General features: G+C 39.5%; 1 protein-coding gene across 3 annotated transcripts in view; it reads left to right on the top strand.

The window, feature by feature from the left end:
* The window catches only part of RHOBTB1 (Rho related BTB domain containing 1), a 50,071-nt gene that overhangs the window by 7,382 nt on the left and 21,616 nt on the right, over positions 1-21,073 (top strand). The gene's annotated exons all lie outside the window — the stretch shown is intronic.

The raw sequence follows: 21,073 nt of genomic DNA on the forward strand, positions 1-21,073 counted from the left end.
CTTTAAGTAAGACATTACTGTGTTCACAGTCAGTGGAATAAAATAGCTACATGTGTGATTGCCTCTACAGTGCAATCTGGCACTTGAATGTAGCTGACAATTCAGAATGGTAAATACAAAATTTGGAACTGTGAAAAGCCAGCAGAGCAGTATCTGTGCAACAGTAACCTTCAACAGAAGGTTATTAAATTTATCAGAGGAAATTTTAAAATTGCTTGAAATAGTTCTTCTCAAATTTATGACTGCTTGTGACTAGAGATTCGAAATGTGTGGGATTGCTTTGCATGGGTGGTTCAGTTGTGAGAGGAAGAGCAGTGTTGCTGTTTGTTGCTTTTTGATCCTTGTAATTAAATTTATGTTCTCTAGCACTGTTTGTCATACTGTTGAGATCTATATTTCTAACTTTCTTATGGGATTTTTTGTGCTTTACATTAAGGAGAATGGCTGTTTCTCACAACACCTATGCAGAATCAGGAACAATTTGTTATAGTTTGGTGGGAAAGGAAGAAAGAAATGATGCAGTTCTGCAAGCTTAAGCATCAAGGTACCCAGCATAAGAAATCGAAGCTGCGATATGAAATCAGTGCTGTCACATAAGAACATTCTCTTGCCAGCTGAAATTACCTGTCTCTCACACTTCTGGAAGCCAGGGCCTAGCACCCTCAAAATGAAGATTTGCAGTAACAAAAACATAGTAACAGTACCGGAGCTTTAGCTGCTTTTTGTTTTCAGCTGCTTTGTCAGTGGTGAAATTTGTTTCTGCATGGGCTCCTAAATGTGCTCAGCATGGACAGGTGTTCCAGTAATTGTCCTGTGCAACAGGTACAGTTTACACTTCAGATAGATGTATGTGTTGTGGGGCCTTATGGCTATCCATTCTTCAGTTCTTGATTTATGGCTATTCCATAACACTTGAACTTCCTGAATTTGTCACTTCTATTTCAGAGACAACTTTTTGACTGCCATGTGAGTTTATGACAAAAAATGTAGATTGTTGATCACTAAATACAGAAGAATGTTTCACAAAATACTTTCCAGTCTTCAAAGGAAAATACGTGTGGGTCAGGCTTTCCTTGAGGCAATCCAACTATCTCTGTTGAATTTCTCCAGGGGTAAATTTTGTTCTTTTAATTCTCTCGCATGTTTGCAACAGTGCTCCCCACTGGCAACACTATAATTAAGGAACTTTTAATGTTTCTCTTACTATAAGATTACAATAGTTTTCTAGCTGTTTATCTGAATTTCAGCTAGAAGCCTAATGTAAAAAATAGGAATGGTGGAGAAATGTTTATCTTCTGTAACAGATGCAGTTTGATGACATTTTATTGGCAATTTCTTCTGTAAATAATTCATACCTTTTCCTGCAAAAATATTTTGGGGATAAGGTGTGGGAGGAATTTAATTCTCTTGAGGATTTTATAATGCTACAAAATGCACCCTGCTCTAGCAATTTTGTCAATATGTATGGGAGTAAATATGATTAATACCTTTGTAGTTCTTCTCTTCTGCCTTTACCCAAGAAAAGAATTCTTGCCTGACTTGGAAAAGACTATAAAAAAGTTTAAAAATAAAATTCTACATGTCTTGCTACTTCATTAAAAGAGAAAAGAAAACCCTACTCATTCATGGTTCATCGTTCATGATGCTTAGGCAATATGACTTTCAAGCAATGAGTGGATGAGAGATTTCAAGGTACTGGGATATTTTTTATTTTGTTAAAGCTCCCTGAATGCCTGATTAGCTTCAAAGCCACTGCAATTTTTAAAAATTTTACAGGGGTATATTCTGTTCCTGACATATTTAAATGCTGCATTTATAACTGTAAGTGTAATTGGAAAGTGATGTCTTTTACTCAGTACTTTGCAAATTACACAGTATACTCCTTTAAGCCCTCTGTTTTGTGCTAATCTGTAGTTCAAACCTGTAACAGTGATACTTTGGCAGGTCCTGGAAGTAGTGTCCTACACCCTCTGTGAAAACTGCAAATATATGCATGAAGTATGCGATTTCATGGTTGATAGCTTTTGAATGGTAGCATTTAAAAGAACAGAATCCTTCTTGGTAACTGTTCCTAATAAACATAATTAGGGAAGTGTCATCAAGCAGCCTGTGGTGAAACATGCAAACTGTCTTTATTGCCTGCTTCTTAGACTTGGAATCACTCATGTGTGTGTTTTCTTCTGTGGATCACTTGTATGTATCCTTCTGCAATTTCTGCAATTACCGTTATCCTTCAGCTACTCCGTTTTCCTAGAATTTATAGGAAGTGTTTCAGGGAGTGAAAGATATCCATCAGAACCAACCCTGCTAATATCCTTTCTTCCTATGGTTTATGACTTTAATTCATTGGGGAAACAGAAAAGTGGTAACTAGATGTGTTTAGACATATTGAAGTAAACCACTAAAATACCTGAGTGGCATTTGGACAGTAGAAACCTCATGTTGATATAATCCAGTCTAACCCACTGAATTTGTTCTGTTGCAAAAATGAGGGCTTTGCAAGGCAATCTTTGCTAGTGTGACTAAATCACGTCAGTAAATTGCTGTAAGGTGGTGATAAGAGGCACAAGGTCTTATCTTCCTGTAAAAGCTTTCTCTTTCAGAAAATGAGTGGTTCCAAGGTATAAAATATGGAGACTGTAACAAAGTTTGAATTTTGGTGTTGAATTCATAAAATCCCACAGTGTAACTACTGTGCAGAATCACACTTCAAACTAAATGAAGAATTGTACTGTAATCTTGGGGGGATTGTAATCCAAATAAGTGCATTCTTTGAACAACCTAGTGAAAAAATAGCTAAGTTACAGGTGCTTCATTCATTTCTGTTTTGTTTCAGACACTTTAAGTTGTCATCTTTCTAAGACTAGCATGTAGCAACTAATTCTGTGGACTTTTTCATCTTGAAATACTCTCTGAATTGAAGCTCAGAGGAGTCACTGGAAGCTTTTCTTAAACAGTTTCAGAAGGATTTATAACAGGCTCTTAAAACCATAACCAGGTCTTACTTTTGTACTGTCCCATAGCAGTCTTACTCGCTATGGGACAGAGGTGCATAGGGGTAAGTTGTGGTCAATAAGGCAGTTTCTCTAAGATAAGTGATGATGAGATTAAGCTGCCTTTGATTCTTATACTTAATCCTGCTCAGTTGGTTTGACAGCCTGTAAAGATCAGAGTTTGTCTGGTGGCTGCTGTTCTTGTATATAAGCAGTGATTCAGAGACCAATTACACTAGGATTTGGCAACTGCGAAAAAGGCGACAAAATCCACTTTGTTTCTCTGCCTCTCACCACCCCTACCTGATGTTTTCTAGTTCCTGTAACTAACGATCTGTATTCAAGACTTGTCCTCCTGATCTCTTTATACCACCAATAAAAGCAGCTCTGAGCAGGGGTGGCACATTGTTGCAGAGATCTCTGTGTATTGCTCCTGTCGAATTTCTGAAATCTTTTACCAATATTTTAGCTTATAAAATTTGGTCTACACTTTGTATCTTCCTGTGTATAAATCTACTAGGCTTTTAATAGGTTTATGCAATCCTCAAAAGGCAGAGAGCACATTTATAATGCTTGAAAGAAAAAGGATTGATCCATTTATGTATCGTTTTTAAAGCTTCATCTTAGATGAAGAGTAAGAAGCAAAGACTGTGTCATTGAAAACCTCCCATAGTTGTAGTATGTTTCAAGTCTTTTGGAAACTCAGTACTCAGAGACAAGTGAATTTTGACTGATCTACATAGAGGAGAGATGGAGACTGATAGCTAGCCACCAGGTCAGACAGACAGAAAATCTCCCCCAGCTGACTGTTTGCTATGACTCTTATTTCATTCCACAAAGGAGTTCTTTCCATTCCATTAACATCTGATTAGATGGCAGAAACATTTTAAGAAGCTCTGAACAGTTATGCAGATGCCAGCACTATTACTACCAGACTCATTCCCATGCCAAACAGCAAAATGACAGTCAAGAAGATATTCTCCTACTAGTCAGATTTTTCTATTTAGTTTTTGTTTGGAACTGTTTTTACAAGCTGATTAAATCTTTTGTATCCATGTTGTAGTCCTGAGTAGCTAGAAGTGTGGAATATAGCAAATACAAGCTGTTGCAAAATTTCTCCCATTAGAAAAGATTACACATATGATACAAAACTCTTCTGTAGAACCAATTCTTAAAACAGCCTTGTCCTCTCTGGGTTAGGAATGCAGTGAGCCATAACTCTGCCACTTCTTCCCTTGGGTGACTTATATAACTGCTCAGCTGTTTCTCTTGCTGTTCTTCTTATTAAACCAAAATTTTGTTTTGCTTATTTGTATCCTGGTAAACCTGACTTTTCAAACTAGGACTGTTCAAGTGAATCTACTCCTTTTTGAGATCACACCCCACAGTCTGCAGAAAGAGAAGGGAGGCAGCAAAGGCAGTTTATTAGAGTTTAAGGGGTCATCAGAGAGACTGTGACAGTGCAAGTAAACAAGCTGGGACCTACCTGGTTCTGCTGGGTGCCCTTCCAGCAGCAAGCGACAGCCACATCCAGGGCTGCCTGAGGCTGAGTGCAATGAGGAGGGCGAGGACAAGGGTTATTCCCCTCTGCTCAGCACTTGTGAAGTGGCTTCTGAGAAACTCTGCTCAGTTTTAGGCTTCACAGTTCTGAAGAGAGATTGACTAAAGACAGTGCAACCAAGGCCCACTAATACTGTGGGGAAAGTGAAACATAAGATATACACAGAGACACTAAGGGAGCTGCTTATCTGGCCTGGAGAAGAGAAGGTTAAGAGGGCATCTAATTAGTATCTCAGGTGTTAAGAAGGGGTTGTGGGGAAACCAGATCTTCTCACAGTTGTGCAACAAAAGGACGAAAGGCAGCAGTCACAAGTAGCAGCAAGGCAGGTGTAAAGATAATATTTTCTCACTGGTTGTAAAAAAAGGCATTTTCGTAGTGAGTGGCTAAGCAATGGAACACATGGATTGGAGATTGTAGACTGACTGTCCATAACCAGATCAAGCTTTGAAGTCAGCTGTGTACTGAGGAGGAGGTTGGACTAGATGACCTCTGGAGGGCTCTTCCCACCTAAATTAATATTCTGTTTTGGAGTGAGGTAGAGAAAATCAGGGTCTTGTAATTAGCAAGATTAAATATGGAAGCAGGGAAATGCAAAAACCAATATCCTACACATAATTAGACTGAAAACTAAAGCACTGTCAAAATATAACCCTCTGAAAAAAATAGATTTACTTTTTATTCCAAATTATAAGTATTGGCATTTCCCTTCTGTAGATGGTTTCTTTCCTGTTTGCTCAGTTGTTCAAAATATATGCCTATATTAAGCCTTCTATATCCATTTTCTAGTGAAATAGAATGGGGAAATATAATTCATAAGGCAAACCACTGGTGCTAAATATCATTCACAGAATGCTCTAATAAAATCTGGTGCACTTCAGGCTTCTTAGGCGATGATGGTCTTGCATTACATTCAGCATTCAATGAAGAACTGAAAAAAAACTTAACAAATAAATACATAGTTGCCTACATTGGTGTCTAATGAGCACAGTGAAGGTATTGTGTATATTACATGTCTCCATCTCTGAGATGTAGGAAAAGGGATGCTACTGGCTTAGTCAATTTGCATAGCTGGCTGAGAGTAGATGTTGATGTCACTAAATACAGACATCTTACATCAAATGCTAACCAAAGAGAAGAACAAACTGGATAGAATGTATAATAGTTTTGAAAAGAAAGCTAATTAGGAATGCATGAGCATTTGGCAAGGGTATATTGCAGCCATGAATGCAAACCTTTTAATACAAAAATTGTATTGACAGGAAATGAGTTTAATTTTATTTCAGTGTTTATAGAATATAGTGCTACATAGTTTTACTCAAGGCATTTGTTCTCTTTATGAATTTTTTATGGATAAAATCTAATGAAATATATCCTAATCCATTACAAAAGTAGTTGGAAATTATTTTGATCTACCCGCATCGTTAGTCTCTAAGCCTAATTGTGGGGGAAAAGTAGACTTCAATGACAGGAGCTGGGTAATTCTGATACTTCACATGCTGACAGTTGGCTGAGGCTACATATACCACATACAATGGGTGGATGGTGAAGTCCTTAACTGAAGTACCACATTTCCTTATTTTGGTTCTACAGCATTCACTCACGTTCTCTTTGTATTGTTGAAAGCAAATTTCATTGACTGTGGAGAGCACCTTGTGTCCCTGTGAGATTGCCTATTTTGTTTTGCTTTATTCCTTGTGCATTTAAATTATTTCCACTAACATTTTTTTTTTTAATCTAAACACACTTTTGAAGTCTTCTAATATAAAAGGCCCCTGCATTCAAGGATAAGGGAGAAGGAGAAACTCTAGGAAGTCATATACTATTTGGCTTTAGGTTTGGACAGTCCCAGGCGGTCTCTGCAATGTCAGACATGCCCTCTTTTAGTGAACAAGCTTAGTTCTGTAACTGTTGCTGCTGGGTGTTGTTGGTGTAGCTTGTCATAGGAAACTGCACTTGTGTTACTACCTAAATCATAAGGGAAATAATCTCAGTTGTCCTGAATTAAAAGCTTGAGTGGGTTCTCAGAGGGAGCGAAGAGCCATGTCACTGCATTTTAATTTTTTTTTTTTTTTAAGCAGACCATACCTAGACATCTAATACTTCCACAGTATATAGCCCTTGGGTCTGAGATGTAGACTCTCACAGAATGCTAATAAACAGAAATGTAAAATCTAAACCCCAGAGTTACCATGCTTAGACTATCAACTAAAACTAAAAACTATCAATCCTCTGCAGATGCAGCAGACTTAGGTTATGATGGGATGGTGAGAAGCATGGACTCCCTTTCCAGAGTTTGTCAAAGAAGCTAAATCAAGTGCTTGTAGTCCCTTCTTCCTGCACTTCCTGTTATCTTTGACTAGTATTTTTTCAACCTGTCTCCTCCCGAGCCTTTCTCTGGTGTCTCAGAAGTGCAGAGGATGGAAGGGCCTGAGGGCACTGAGCTTCAGTGTTTCCAAGCTCATAGAAAGTTCCTTAAGGAGTTCTGCCAACACTGCATGTTGGAGCAGCCTCTGGAATTAAACTGACTCTCAAGATCCAGGAGTAGAAAGGTTATTTGCAAACTCAGTTACAGTCTATGCACAACTGACACTCTCTCCTGATATTTTTTAATCATATGAGAAATATAGTCTCAAGACCAAAAGGTTAGTCTAGCCCCAGAGTAAAAAATAATACATTGGAACATATGGGGAATTTACATTTATGCTTTCAAATGCATTTTGTAAATTAGCAAAACTAAGATAATTCTAAGAATTCTCCATGGGAGGGAATGCATTTTTAAATTACTATTTTAGTCCTTTTTTACCCAGTGGTTCTCTCAATTTTAAGATAGTGTTTAAAGCACATAACTGAGCTGCAGTGATGGAGCTCGCTCGGCAGCCATAAACATGTTTTGGAAAGCTGTATCGACTTGGCAAAAGCAGACTGTAGTTAAATGCTACCATGGTCCAATGCCATGTCCTTTAGGATTGCTTGCAAAGACAGAGCTTATTTCTTTCTCCCTTTCCCTCTAGCTGTTATTCCTTCCTGAAAATAAACAAATTAAAATGAAAAATCCAAGCTGGCTACCTGGAATACTTAAACATCCAAATGAGTAAAACTTTGCCATTTGTGTATTTTTAATGTTTATGCAAAGTCAGTGGGAATACTTTTGTTTTATTACTGTGCTTTCTTGTACCAAAGCCTAGAAACTGTCAGTTGCTCTACACCCTATTAGGGATGCATTCCAACCACTCCTCAATGTGCCACTCAAGTTTACAGTCAAAACTCAACTGTTTGTTTAAAAAGTTTGGGAAAATGTAAATACGATTCCATACAGGATTATGTATCAGAGAACAGAGAACTCCTGGTTGTACTGAGGTTTTCTTTTATACTTTGCTGGAAAAGCTGCAATCCGAATTATTTAAGAAGTTTTACATCTGTGGTGGAAAAGCACTGAATGGTAAAAATTGCTGTAGATGGTCATTAAAATGGAAATTAATATAGTAGCATGTACCTATTTCCACAGAAAGCAGCAGAAGCTTTTATCACTCTGCTGAAACAGGAGAAAAGAGAGAAACTTGAGACCTTTTCTTGATTCCCATCAGAAGCAATGCCCTTTTTCTCTTTTCCCCGTTTTAACCACCTGACTAATCTTTGTCATTGCTGTATTCTGCTAAATTTACTATTGTGCACTAAAAACAACACTTTCTTCCTGTCCTTTCCCTTTTTTTTTTTCTGTAGAAAAGCTCTGTAAAGAGCTGGGAATCAGATCTAAAGGTTTGTGGGTTTTTTATTGGCTTGGTTTGGGATGTTTTTTGAATTGCAGTCCAACACTTCTTGCATCACTATCATGGCAAGTCTGGTTGTTTTGTATCAGTTTTCTCATGTGATGCTAACGTACCTGTTCTCACATTAACACTCACTGCAGCAGTGATAGTCTAGGTATTTTTAATAGAGACATGGCTTCTAGCTCTGATTTGTCTTCAGAAAGTGATCATTTAGACTGTAGGAAACAGGTACCAATAAGGAATTAAAAATTGCTATACTGAAATAGTTCAGTAAAAGGAATACCTTTTTAATAACGCTGCTTTGCTCAGCCTCCTGAATTGAGTGGGGTGAACATGAGTTTTTTTTTGTTTTCCTGAAAATTGTGTGTCTGTCTGAGAAACAAGCGAATACATGGGGTTGTTGTTCTTGCGCAGAATGAAAAATTTAGCCCTCATTTGTGGAGAATAAAAGTTCCCATAGAACTTGAAACTTAAAAAACAGAAGGTAGTTACAGTGTACATTTTAAATCTGTTGACTTTTTTTTTTAATTTTTGTTGCCTGCATTATCACCTTGATATTTCTTTTCTTGTAAGTAGATGTTTGAGTGAGAGTTGTTTTAGTTTCTGATGCATTTGTCTTGTCCATCAAAACTGTGCAAAGTTAGGAGAATAACATTTAATATTTGCCATGATGCACATTGTTATTGTGCCCCTAATAGCCTGCTTTGATATGAAGTTGCAAACTGTAATTTGTCCTAACATAGATTTACCCAACTGAAAATTGTTGTGTTCTCGACCTGGTTAAACGTAAGTTTGGCTTCTGGGTATTTGAAAAATGTAAGTAATTGACTATAACCAAGTGCATTTTGATACTCTTAAGCTGTTATTGGTACAGATAACTATCCTGTAAGTAGGGGTTTAAGCAACTTCATGATGTTTTCCAACAAATTACTGTCATAATGCTATGAGACTGTGCCATGTGTGAGTCCAGGTTGCTGTAAGAGAATATTTTTTTAATAGCGACCACTTTTTAAATAGTCACAGCTATGTCAAAAACTGTCCTTAGCTGCAGTGATTGTGCCCATGTCCCTTACTGGCTAGTGACAGTTTTGTTGATGTCAAGTGGTAAACGAAGAGCCAGAGACTCTTTGTTTTAGCAGGGAGCCAGGTTTGGATTGTAGAACACAGGGCCTTGAGCTGCTTTCACTGGTTTGAAAACACCAAGCCTAGACTGTCACTTTAAGAGAAAGGGAGATTGTAATTTAATTGTGATGTGTGTTTTACATGAAGGCTTCAAACATTAGTGAGAACAGAGAGAAGTGATTTCAAAAGTTATCAGCAGCATCTGCAGTAAGAAATCGCATGCCCAACTTAAGGCGTCATCCAGGGAGGCTTTTCAGGACCTTTGCACTGTGTATTGTATTAACGGTATTTACAGTGTACACGTATAAAGACTGCGTATGGGGGGTGTTGGTACGTTTCCAGATAGTTTCGTGTCAGAGCTTTTACCGTGCGAGGCCATGGCAGAAAGCCTGCGCTGCGGGCCGTGGGGCAGGGGTGGGATGCGTCCCGGCCAGCCCGGCTGCGGGCCGTGGGTCGCTCCGCCGGGCGGGATGCGGGGGCGGCTCCGTTCTCCGCCCCTTTACGCGCGGCCGCGGTTTCATGAATGAAATCCAATCGCCGCTCTAAAAATAGACCGCGGGGCTGGCACGTCACGGCTGCCGCCGGCCCCGCCGCCGCCCGAGTCAGCGCCGCGGGGCGGGCCGGGCGGAGCGGTGCCGGCGGCGATGCTGCCTCCCTGCCGAGCCGCGCCGGCTCCGGGCGCTGCCCCGCCGCCCTGAGGAGCAGCGGGAAGGGGGCGCGCCGGCGGCGGCCGCCACCCCCTCCGGTGCCGCGGGGCCGGGGCCAGCTCCGCTGCACGCACCCCGGCCGCCGGGCATCCTGCCCTCCCGGGTAGGTCCCGCGTCGCCCGGGCGCGATCGTGCTCCGAGCTGCCGGTGTGCGGGGCCGGGGTGGGCGGATGACGGTGCCCCGGGCGTCCCGTTTGCTCGCAGGTGCTCTCCCGCCTCGTCGTGGCATCCTCCCCTCCTCCAAGGACAGAGAGGGCTGAGTCCTCGATGAAGCAGATCTGTCTGGCTTCCTTTTCCAGCGAGGCGACGAGGTGCATGGCAAAAATATAGGGGTATGATGTATACGGGAAGCACAAACCTCTTGGCGCTTGGTACCTCTTAGTGTCATTTAGTAAAAACCCGAAGGATATCTTTTTTCCCTCTTTTTTCCCCTCCTCTTTCTTTCCCCCTGCTGTGTCTGTGGAGTCTGCTCTGAGTTCCTGTGACAGCAGCAGGAGGCTTTTGGGGGGGTCTTGTGGCACAGATTATCAGGTGTCTTTGTCGGGACCTATTTGTGGGTCATAGAAAGGGGCTGTAGAGACAAACAGTAGTAGACTTTTAATTTGTTTAGTCAACCTTTAGTGTGGGTATTGTGGCATCTGACATCTAGAGCAAAGAGAAATCGCTCACTGGACATACCAAGGCAAACTAGGTGGAGTTGCCGTCTATTGGTCAAGACACTACTCTGAAGGCAACAATATACTTGTTTAAAAAATTATAATAATAAAAAAAAGCCCTTGAGGTTCTGCATATGGTCACAGCAAGAGCAAGGAAGTGATGCCAGAATAGTCTCAATGACTTTGTTCATCCTCAGTTTGTGTACTATTTCAGGACACACAGCTGACTTGAAGCCAAATGTTCAAATTCAGCTGTAATAGCTTGAGCTGTAATAGAAGCTGAGGTGTAAATTAGCTTTTCCAGTGTGCTTAAGGGGAGTCCTTTAGCTGCTGGTCTTTCTAAGCAAAAATAATGCATGAGGGGAGAAATCTGCTGTTAGGATTACACTGAAGAATTGTCATGACTGCTCAGTGTAAGTAGTAATATTTCAGTACAGGGTATATTTCAGGTTCAGGAATCACACTTCATGGAAACAGAATGGCTTCATTTCTTTTCAGTATTTTTCTGAGGTTCTCTTCCATTAGGTTATGCTTTTCTTTCCATGCATGTTGCATTTGCACACCTGATTCTATCTCTCAGATAGACAATGTATCTACACACTATTAAGAGAACTAAAAAAAAGTGAGTTCAGTACTTGTACTAGGGTTCTTTATCTAAGTGACACAACACTTAAGATTATGTCTTAAGTATACATAATCTGGGACAGGCTCAGATACACAGAAGTATTTTTATCCCAGAAGAAATAAACATAAATTTTAGCTCTGGGAAGGTTTCTAAAACTCCTGCCCTTTTAAAACTCCAAGCTTCATAAATACTGTAAAGCATTAGGCTGAGAGGAAGAGCTGATCACTTGACCAGTAAATCCTGATGTTTGTTTCTTTGTTAATACATTTTATTTGCTGGAAAAATGCTTAAGTCCCGTATCCAGATGTTACCCTGTGCTGAAGGGGACAAAAGGACAGAGAAGCCTTGAAGAAGGAGAAGCAAAGGAGCAACAGGTGTTTGACATACTCCTCTGTTGCTCCATTCCATCCTGCCAGAAAAGTATACAAACATTGTAGAGCAAAGTATGTGCTTGGGAAAGAGGGAAAGCTCAGGTGTCCTTGCTGCATGCAGCAGACTTGCAGAGCAGCTCTGAAACCGAGTGATTGTATCCTTGAATCACTGATTGGGTTTCCATAAGGAGTTCAAAACTTTCTGCTGATTGAGTGAGTGGTGCATGAGCTATAATTGGTGCACCTGCAGTGTGTGTGGTCATAGCTGGGGCTCTTTGGCATTACAGACAGGTCATGAAATAAAAATATGCATTCCCTTTGCCTCCCATCCATCTCTATTCTGCTTTTCTGTTTTCCTCTCCTTTCTGTCTGACATAAGATACAAGATAGCAATTTCTTTCTTATTTTTAAACTTTTTTTTTCTTTGCAAATGAGTCTCTGTGTGGCACTAGATACTACAAGTAAACCCTGCATCTATGTGCCTCCTGCACTATTTCGTTAATGGTGCTGGATTTGCATTTGAGACATAAGTGCAGAACTAGACCCATCATCTGAAATTAGCATTTACCTGAAGTCTGCCATCCTGAAGTATTTGGTATTCCTTGACAGTGTTTAGGTCCTTGCGTGGGTTTTTCCTGCTGTCATTATGAGGTCTCACTCTACTTTGGTAGTTTCCTAGTGTCTGGGAATGAATAAAATCACAGACAATGTCTTTCTAAGATCATTGATTAACAAAGAAGAGAATGTGTAAGAAATGTCACATAAAGTTCAAGCAAAAGCCTGATTCTATCTTTTGTAACAAGAACAAGTACAGAAGGTGAATTCAACAGCTCTCTGTGCTAAAAGGTCACCAGTCCCTGGAATATTCTTTGTAGTTCTAGTGAAGCTCGATAAATATTTTCCCCACATAAATGCACAAAAGTTGTGAGAATGCCTGTTTGGTGGTTATTGTTATTCTTTCAGTATTGTTGGGAACATTGCTTAGGAACAGCGTACAGTGTCAACACCTGTTTTCTATATGTGGGTACAATCATTAACAACCTCCGCTACAATATCAGTAGTTTAATACTGCACAAGCATCTTAATTACAAAAGAGTAAAATCAGGTGTACCATGAAACCTAGTAGTGTTGTGTCAGACTTTTCCAGGAACCCATCTTCCTTTAAGCTCTGAGTTGTATAGGTTATCCCAGATACTCTTGGGCATGGCAGTCACTAAGGATTCAGCTGCAGCTTTGCCCCAGTTATGTTGAAAGCAGGAATCAGAGCACCTGGTGTTCTGTCTATACTGATGGATCATGTGATGCAGTACCAGGGGACCTTGGAATGAAAAAATTGGTGCTGAAGACCCAGTGTGCACACTGCACACAGCTCAGGGACAAAGGGTGTTACTTCGGACTCCCTTTAATCTGGTCCCATGGACTGAATGCTTATCACTGGTGGGTGGCATACCTTTACCTTCGGAATTCAGTTTATGCACTCTGGCTGCACCTGATATGAACCGAACCATGGAATATTTGCTTCAAAAATGTGTTCTTGAGCTGAATTAACATGCTGTTTATTAGTGGTGCACCCTTATTCAGCTCCTGCAACATAATTTTCTGTTGCAGAAGGAGGACTGATCTGAGGAGTTTGTGTGCATTTTATGGGTGACTGCTTTAAAAAGTGCCAGCTGTTTGGTGATGGTTATCACCATCAATGGGTATTGTCCATTCTTTGGGCACTTAGTTCTCAGCCACTTCTATTCATGTCAGCCAGCATTAATTTCGGTTTGTGATGATGTGACAGATTACGACCCACGGTAATGCCAGATCTTGGTCACTGCCTAGTCCCTTATGTCTGCTATGATTATCTCTGGTGAGTGGAATGAATAGTCAGTTATAGCCAGGTATATCTGGAATCCTCGCAAAATGTATAGGCAAAGCTGAAGTGCCAGCCTTAAATCAGTCATGTATCAGCTATAGGGATGTTTTCCCCCTTTCCAGGGATGGGTTCACTGTGGGCACTGTTTTCCGCATCTCTGTGTATGCCAAGAAAGAAGAAGCAAAAGGAGGCACAAGGACTGCCTTGTGTAGTGGCTTGTTCTTGGGGTAGACTCTGAAAATTTGGTGAAGGGAGGAGTGGCAGTGCTGCAGGCTCTGCCACCATGTAACAAGCACACATCCTAGATTCCCACACATGAGGTTACTGAAATGGTTAAATGTCCTTCACCTGCCATGTGGATTAATTTCTAGGGCAATGATGTCATCACAAAGGATATCCCAAGGTATGTCACAGGTCAAAATAATATGTAAGCTGCTCAGTGTAATCAGCTTGTTGATTTCTGCCCTTTAGGTCTTCTAGAACTTGTCAGATAATTGACATAGCTCAAGTCTAATGCTGAACTCTGCATTTGAGTCTCTTTGGTCTGATAGACTGAGTGTGTATAACACAAAAACAGGTTCTTATGAGCTGCATTTTCTTTGAGGAGGGTCAGGAGAATCTGCTATTGTGCCTAAAATTGAATGTTTTCATCCTCAGCTATTGAGCTGTCTGCCCTCAGCAGAGGGCAGTCTGGTTTATACATTAAGTGTTATGTGTTGTGTTTTATTAGTATCTCTGATTTTTGGGCATCTGAGGAAATGCTTATTCTTATTCATCAAAAGTTTTTGTGTCATCACAGAGGTAGGTTGGACTTGATGAAGGATCCTAATAATTAACAGAAATAGATAAATCTGGAGTCATGCAGGCAGAGAAAGAGCAGAGTGACAGGTATCTGATGCTGCAAACCAGGAATTCCCTGTCTCTACAATTTCTGTGAGGGTTGTGGTGATCATTTGACTGAGAAGTTTTCTAGCCAACTTAGAGACATCTCTATGTTAGTTCTTAGATATCAGAGATAGTTCTGCTATCAACTTTACATCATCATCAGTGGCTGCTCCTTTCATTTCTATGTGAAGCCATGGTCAATTTTTCATTCCTTTTAAAACTTTAGGAAAAGAGTTGGGATTAGGGCAGCTGAATAGAAGCTTCTGAGAACTTCTGTCTTTAAAAAGTAAGAAAATCCAGAAATGAATCTGATGCTTATTGATCAAAAGCTGACATGAAAGAAGCTGGTTCAGACAAGCCTAGTGGAGTCTCTCTTGATGACAGCCTCAGTGTTTTAACTTCTCCAGTTGCATCAAATTTTAGCAGCATTCTGAGCGATTTATTTCTTTGTTGATACTGGCCCTAAGCTATCCCAGGACAGAAGAAAGGGGTAGAACCAGGTTCTGCCCCTGTGGAAGATAAAGGTGTTTTTTGTTGACCTGCGCTCTTGTTTGTGGCCAGCAACAACCAGGGTTATCTCATTTATCACCTTGTGCAGTGAAACATTTCCATCAGCTGCCCTTCTCTTTCTACCCATGGCAGATGCCAGAGTCTTGCACTTGCAATAAAGTCGGCTTTAGAATATAAGATTTTTTCTCCTTCCCCAGTCATTGGTGTATCTGTTGTTTTCTTCTGCTGATGGACCAGATAGGGCAAGTCAGTGATAAATTCCAGAGTTAATCTTGAATTTCTTCCTTCTGAGGTATTCTCTTCAGTCTTTCCATGTAAACTGCTGGAACTTTAAATAATGGCAATAGGGTAATGTTCCTTCATCCTGGACAAGAATCCAGCCTGCTATGCATCATGCTCACCTTTGTCCCCTGATGACCAGTGATCTTACTACCCTTTGCCACCAGCTAGTTCTTTGATCCTGGCCAGGAATAGTTTTCCTTTTGAAACCAGTCTCCCCAGCAGGCCTCCTATGATTTATTAAAGTATTAATATTAATGTGCACCTTGTCAAAATTGTTTTGTGATGGTCTTTCAGCAGCTGGTAGTTTATCTGTTGCTTGATCCCATGCTGTGGTTAACTTCACAAATATACTTGGTGGGACCCTAAATTCATTGATTAAATTAACCAAACCACAAAACAGCCTTTTGGCCCTTAACCTTTCCCCAAATCAGAGCTGTGAATTCTACACTCTTGCACAAGTGAACACTAAATTCCTCCTGCTTTGTCCCCTGGCATATCTGTGTTAATCCACTAAAAATTCAGAAACAACGTATGGTAGGTTATATATTGAGAATGAGCATTTCACATGCTTATTCTGGCTCATGTGCTTGCTAGTCCCTGCCAGCGTGCTGGTGCCTTGGGATTCTGCACTGCAAGGTAGTGATTTCAGTGCCTGAAGAACTTGGCATTTTGTATCTCCTTTTCCAGTTTCCATGGTTGCAAGCAGTAATTTTGCAACTTGGGGATGGAGGCAAGAGTGTTGCGTAGTCTTGTAAATTTTTTAATATTCTTTTTGACATGTTATTGCCTAATGGCTCTCTGAAGGAGTCACTCCAAAACTATACTAAAAAATACATCTGCACAATAGATTGAAATATGGAGTAGCTACAAATGCACTTTCATAAAGTTTCAGGAATGTGTGTTTTTTGGGGATAATTATTGATGATCTTATTGCCTTACTGGTGGCCTGAGTTTTTCAGATAATTCCCATGCCCACCATTCATGTTAAGTCATGTTAGACTTCAATGTCTCTTTCCATTAGATTTATTTAGTAAAATTGTGACATTTTAATTTTGGTTGGTGCTTCCTTTGTATGAAGGAGCTCCTGGTTTGCATGTTTGGTCAGATTACTTGACACAGGTTGAAAATACTAATTTTATTTTTTTCCCATGGAATAGCTTGAAGAAAATCTCCACTGAGCAGGCAATGTTCTTACATGCTGTCATTCTGAACAGTAATCTGAAGAGTTTGCTCTTAGCACAAGAGCTAAGTAAAATGCTTGCTTTGAGGGGTCCTGTAAGTACAGAGCTAGGAAGTAAATGGCTTCAGGATCACTCCAAAATCACTGATTAATGTAGACACTCTTAGTGATTTGTTTGTGGTATTTGTGATTTTTTTTTTTGTGCTGAAGAGAAAAGAGTTGACAATTAGCTACTGTTCTTTGAAAAAAAAATCTTGGTTATGTTTTGTATATGCTAAATGAGGATTTTAAACATCTGGACATTTCAAAGTGGGCATTTAGAGATCCACAGGGGAGTATTCCTATCCTCCACAGGCAATTTGCTATTGGGTTTGGATCTTTATCCACTTTGCTTCTAGCAGAGAAAAATACAATCATATTAAACTGCATATACATATTAAACTGCATTTTTAAAACAAGTTAATCATTATGATCTGTTTATCTGTTGTGTATTAATACACCTACACTAATACAGAGAGTGGAATTGTGTGAGTCTGTTGTGTTTAATCTCTGTACCAGTGGACTAGATAATCAAGTGATGTGCTTCATCTACAGATCATTTGAAAAATTTCTCTAGAAAGGGAGTGTTTCATTATTGAGGCTGACCAACTTGCATGCTATGGCAACCACAACTGTTTTATAGTGACAATAATAACAACTCCTTCATTAACAACTCATTCCTTTTCAATGAGGAAAAACTAAATGAAAAACCAAGCACTGCACAGCAATTTGAGGAGTCTGCAAGCTGTGGTTCAAAACAGTAGCCTTATATTTCTTTGAAAATAAATCAGCTTCATTTGGAATATTTCTTAACTGCTAATCAAGTGAGTTAATTCAATGGCTTTATGTTAGATCTTGAGCCTACTCACATCTGCTTTTTTGGCTGCCTCTGTCTTCTTTTCATCAGCAAACAATCAGAGGTGACAATGTAAAAATAGAGCATCCTAAGAGATTTTTGAGATCCTGTGTTATTCTTACAGGCATCTTTTTCCTTTTTCATCTATCTGTTCATCTTTCTTTAGAACTGGATTAAGCAGCTGAATTTTGTGCTTCTTTTTTTTGGAAATGGTGATTTCTGATCAGACCTTTTCCCTGGTAGGTTCCTTGCTGCCCCTCATTTGATGGCCTTTCTGTCTTTCTCTGGCTTTTTTGTCAGTGCCCTTTCTGGGACTGGTTACACTTCCAGTAACTTTCCTCACAGTTTTACCCTGCTTTGTTTTGCTGGTAAACTAAACTCTTGCTGGTCATAGGTTGGTTTTAGCAAGTATTTCGTTGATCTTAGAATGTTATGCCTTTTTAAAAATCTTTATATACACTGCTTTGTTCTTGTCTAACCAGTTCAGTTTCTGTTCCAGTTGGTGTTCCCAGATATTACCAGACTTTCAGAGCTCCAATCTAATTGTCTTATTGCTGTTTTTTTTTAATTCTAGTTTTGTAAATACATGTTCAACATTTTTAATCAGTGTGATTATATAATAGGTTTAGCACCAGCTTAACCTAGAGGCTTAAAAAAACTAACTGTGGCTGTATTTTTTTAGATCTTGTATGTATTCCTGGCTTTAATCATTCCAGTAGCCAGAAGGCATCTGGCTACATTTGTTAGCATTTAATCAACTTGTTTTGCTAATTGTTTGTACTGTAATTTGTTGTTAGCATCTGGTTTTATTTGAGGTGTCTAAATATCTGTCTAGGCTTCCATCTGTCAGTCTCTTCAGGAGCTATTTCTGCTTTAAACCCTTCCTGAAAACTAGTGAACAATATTAAAGTTATCTGCATTTTTAACACATAGTTACATTATAGATACTGAAGGGTATTTAAGAACTTTCCTTAACACAGCCACAGAGCTGTACTTTTGTTTTTATTGCCAGTTTATTTTAATCTCTGTCCTGTGCAGTATTGAGTCATGCTAAAAATATCTTCATTAGATTGCCATTGATCTACAGCAGGGCATTCAGGCATGCTGTGTTTCAGTCCTGTGATAATGTTGCTTTAATTAAGTTATTAAGTATATTGGAAAACTAAAACCCCAGTAATTTTTAATTTTTTTTCAGTGTTCCTTTTCTAGGATTCTCAGATAGTTGCACTGATTTATCTAGTTACTTTTATTTGGATTTGCCTGTTAATTTTAAACTGGCTTTGTTATCGTCTTGGAAATTTTTTAAGATTCCAGACTTTTTACTTAATACATATTTTATTACTGATTGAAACACATTTTTGCAGAACTACCATTTAAGAACTTTGGAGGAGTTTTTAAACCAAACTGTTATATAATACCACAGCTAATCTGTGTAACAGCATTTTAATGGAATATTGGGTTGGAAGAAAAATTGATTTGGCATCTCTGCTTGGTAGTTTAAAACCAACCAGACACACTGGCTAGCCATGCTCCATCATTTTGCTTTCTAGCCTTGTAAACATTTCCACATTCCATCTGTGATGTCTAGTCCATGCATGAATAAAATATGAAGTAATTTAATACCACATAATATGTCAAGGGGGTTGCTGTTTATTCTCAGACTTGAAACTTTTTAAGATCACGTGCTGAAAGCTCTCAGGGTTTTGGTACTCATTTGAGGCCCTGCTGAGGCTGTGGTGTATGGACATGCCACATTCTCAGTAGAGTGGGGGAAAAAAAATATTGCTTTTGTACTTTTATTTGTATCATGACTGTATCCTTCCCATGGATGCTGAAGAGGAACAAGGAGCTAGCACTTTGTTCTCTTCTTGTGTTTGGAGTCACAGAGAGGGTACAGAGCCTATGGCCATCCCAGGTATCAGCCTCATGGGAGCTTACATCCATCAGGCAGCTGAGGCTGGATCACTGATAGGGAACTGGAAACCTCTGGAGTGCTTTACCTCAAAACTAGTAACCTCTCAGGATGCAGGTTACAAGCCAGGTGAAGGGATAAAGACTGCTTCTTAATAGCTTTGTGTCCTTATCAGTTCAGACCCTTGTGCCAACGCAGCAGGTTGGTATCACGAGGCTGTGAGGGTTCACATGTGGTCGATCCTTTGTGTGTGTGTGTGTGTCCAAAGCTGTGTTCTTTGCTCTGCATCACTGGATTGCAAAGCTCTGCTTGTGCAACCGTGCACTTGTGCCAGGATGCAAAGTGTCTGGCCCCACGTTTCAGTCTCCATTAGGGTAACTTCAAAATGTATTCTCATGTGCTAGTCTGTGCTGCAACATTTCCAGAAGCATTCAGTGTTTGTGGAAGTATCAATGTGACACAGTGGTGGCAAAAATCACTCTTGCACCTTGTCTGTGTCATCCCTAACTCCTCCCTTCACACATAAATAAAGATTACAAATGTGCCTTAGCCATTACAGTTATTAGCACACAGTCCATAATCAAAATTTTATCTCAGTGCATAACCTTGAGTTCTAGGAAAGACTTTTGTTTCTTGATGTGTATCAGTTTAAATAATGAAAAGAATGAAGTTAAAATCAGTGTTTGATTAGTAGTTACTAAACATAATTTTTTCTTAGATCAGAACATAGTGCCTCTGACAGTGACAAATGGATACCAAATAGCTTGAATCTGTTAAACAGCCCAACAGTTAATATATAGTCTATATTTTAGTGTGAATGAGATGTGAATATTAATACAGGAATTAAATCATTGGATTTCTTTATTGGTAGTGCTTTCTTCTCAGAAAAGAGCACACCATCACTACAGATAATGACCAGTTTCAATTAAATTGCTGTAGGTTCCTTGCTGAAACAATTATTAGGCAGGCCTTCCTGAAAAGGTTTGTGAATTGTATTTTCCCTTTTCTCCCTCCTTGATTACAATTCCCTGGCAGAGATGAGTTTGCTCAGCAGACTCCTAGGCTGATATATCAGATATATCAAACTATGATCCCACATATGAAAATGACAGACTGTAGTAAACATGCATGAGTTGTTTTTAGTTTTTCAAATACCCATTTTTTCCAGCTTGCCTTTGTATCCATGCATTTGTTCAATATGTTGCCATAGAATATTTAAGGAAATAGTTTCCATAATAACTTTCCATGAGGACAGTATCTTCAAAAAACTTCACTTTCTATTTCACATCAAAAAGAATTTCTAGATATAGATAAGTATATTTGCAGGTTCCTGTGTGTCTCTTTGGTTTCCTTTTAGTCCATGATCTGTACAAACTTCTCCTTGGACAATTAAGAGTGTGTGATACTTGTGGATGTAATGGGAATTGTGGTTTTGTAGTGAACAGTCTCTGGAGTCGTCTTACAAGGGAGTTTTATTGTGTGCTAAAGCCATCTGTTGGACTTGCTGTTAGCAATATTGTCTGGACAGCCCTAAATCAAATCCTGAATGGGCAGGATTGCAGAAGGCAGGTTTATACTGGTCTCCTTCAGGTTAAATCCACTGCTGCCCAGACTTTTTTTCCTCCTAGCATAAAAAGTATTAGGAAGAGGTAAGTTTATGCTAGCTGTCCCTGTTTCACCAAGATCTGTCTTCTGCAAACAGGCTTGTGTTTACAGAAACCAAAGTGAAAATAGCATGTGAACAGC

Source organism: Pseudopodoces humilis, chromosome 9, assembly GCF_049639895.1.
Source record: "Pseudopodoces humilis isolate 2021_Gansu_Grassland_sample_001 chromosome 9, ASM4963989v1, whole genome shotgun sequence".
NCBI classification, from domain to species: domain Eukaryota; kingdom Metazoa; phylum Chordata; class Aves; order Passeriformes; family Paridae; genus Pseudopodoces; species Pseudopodoces humilis.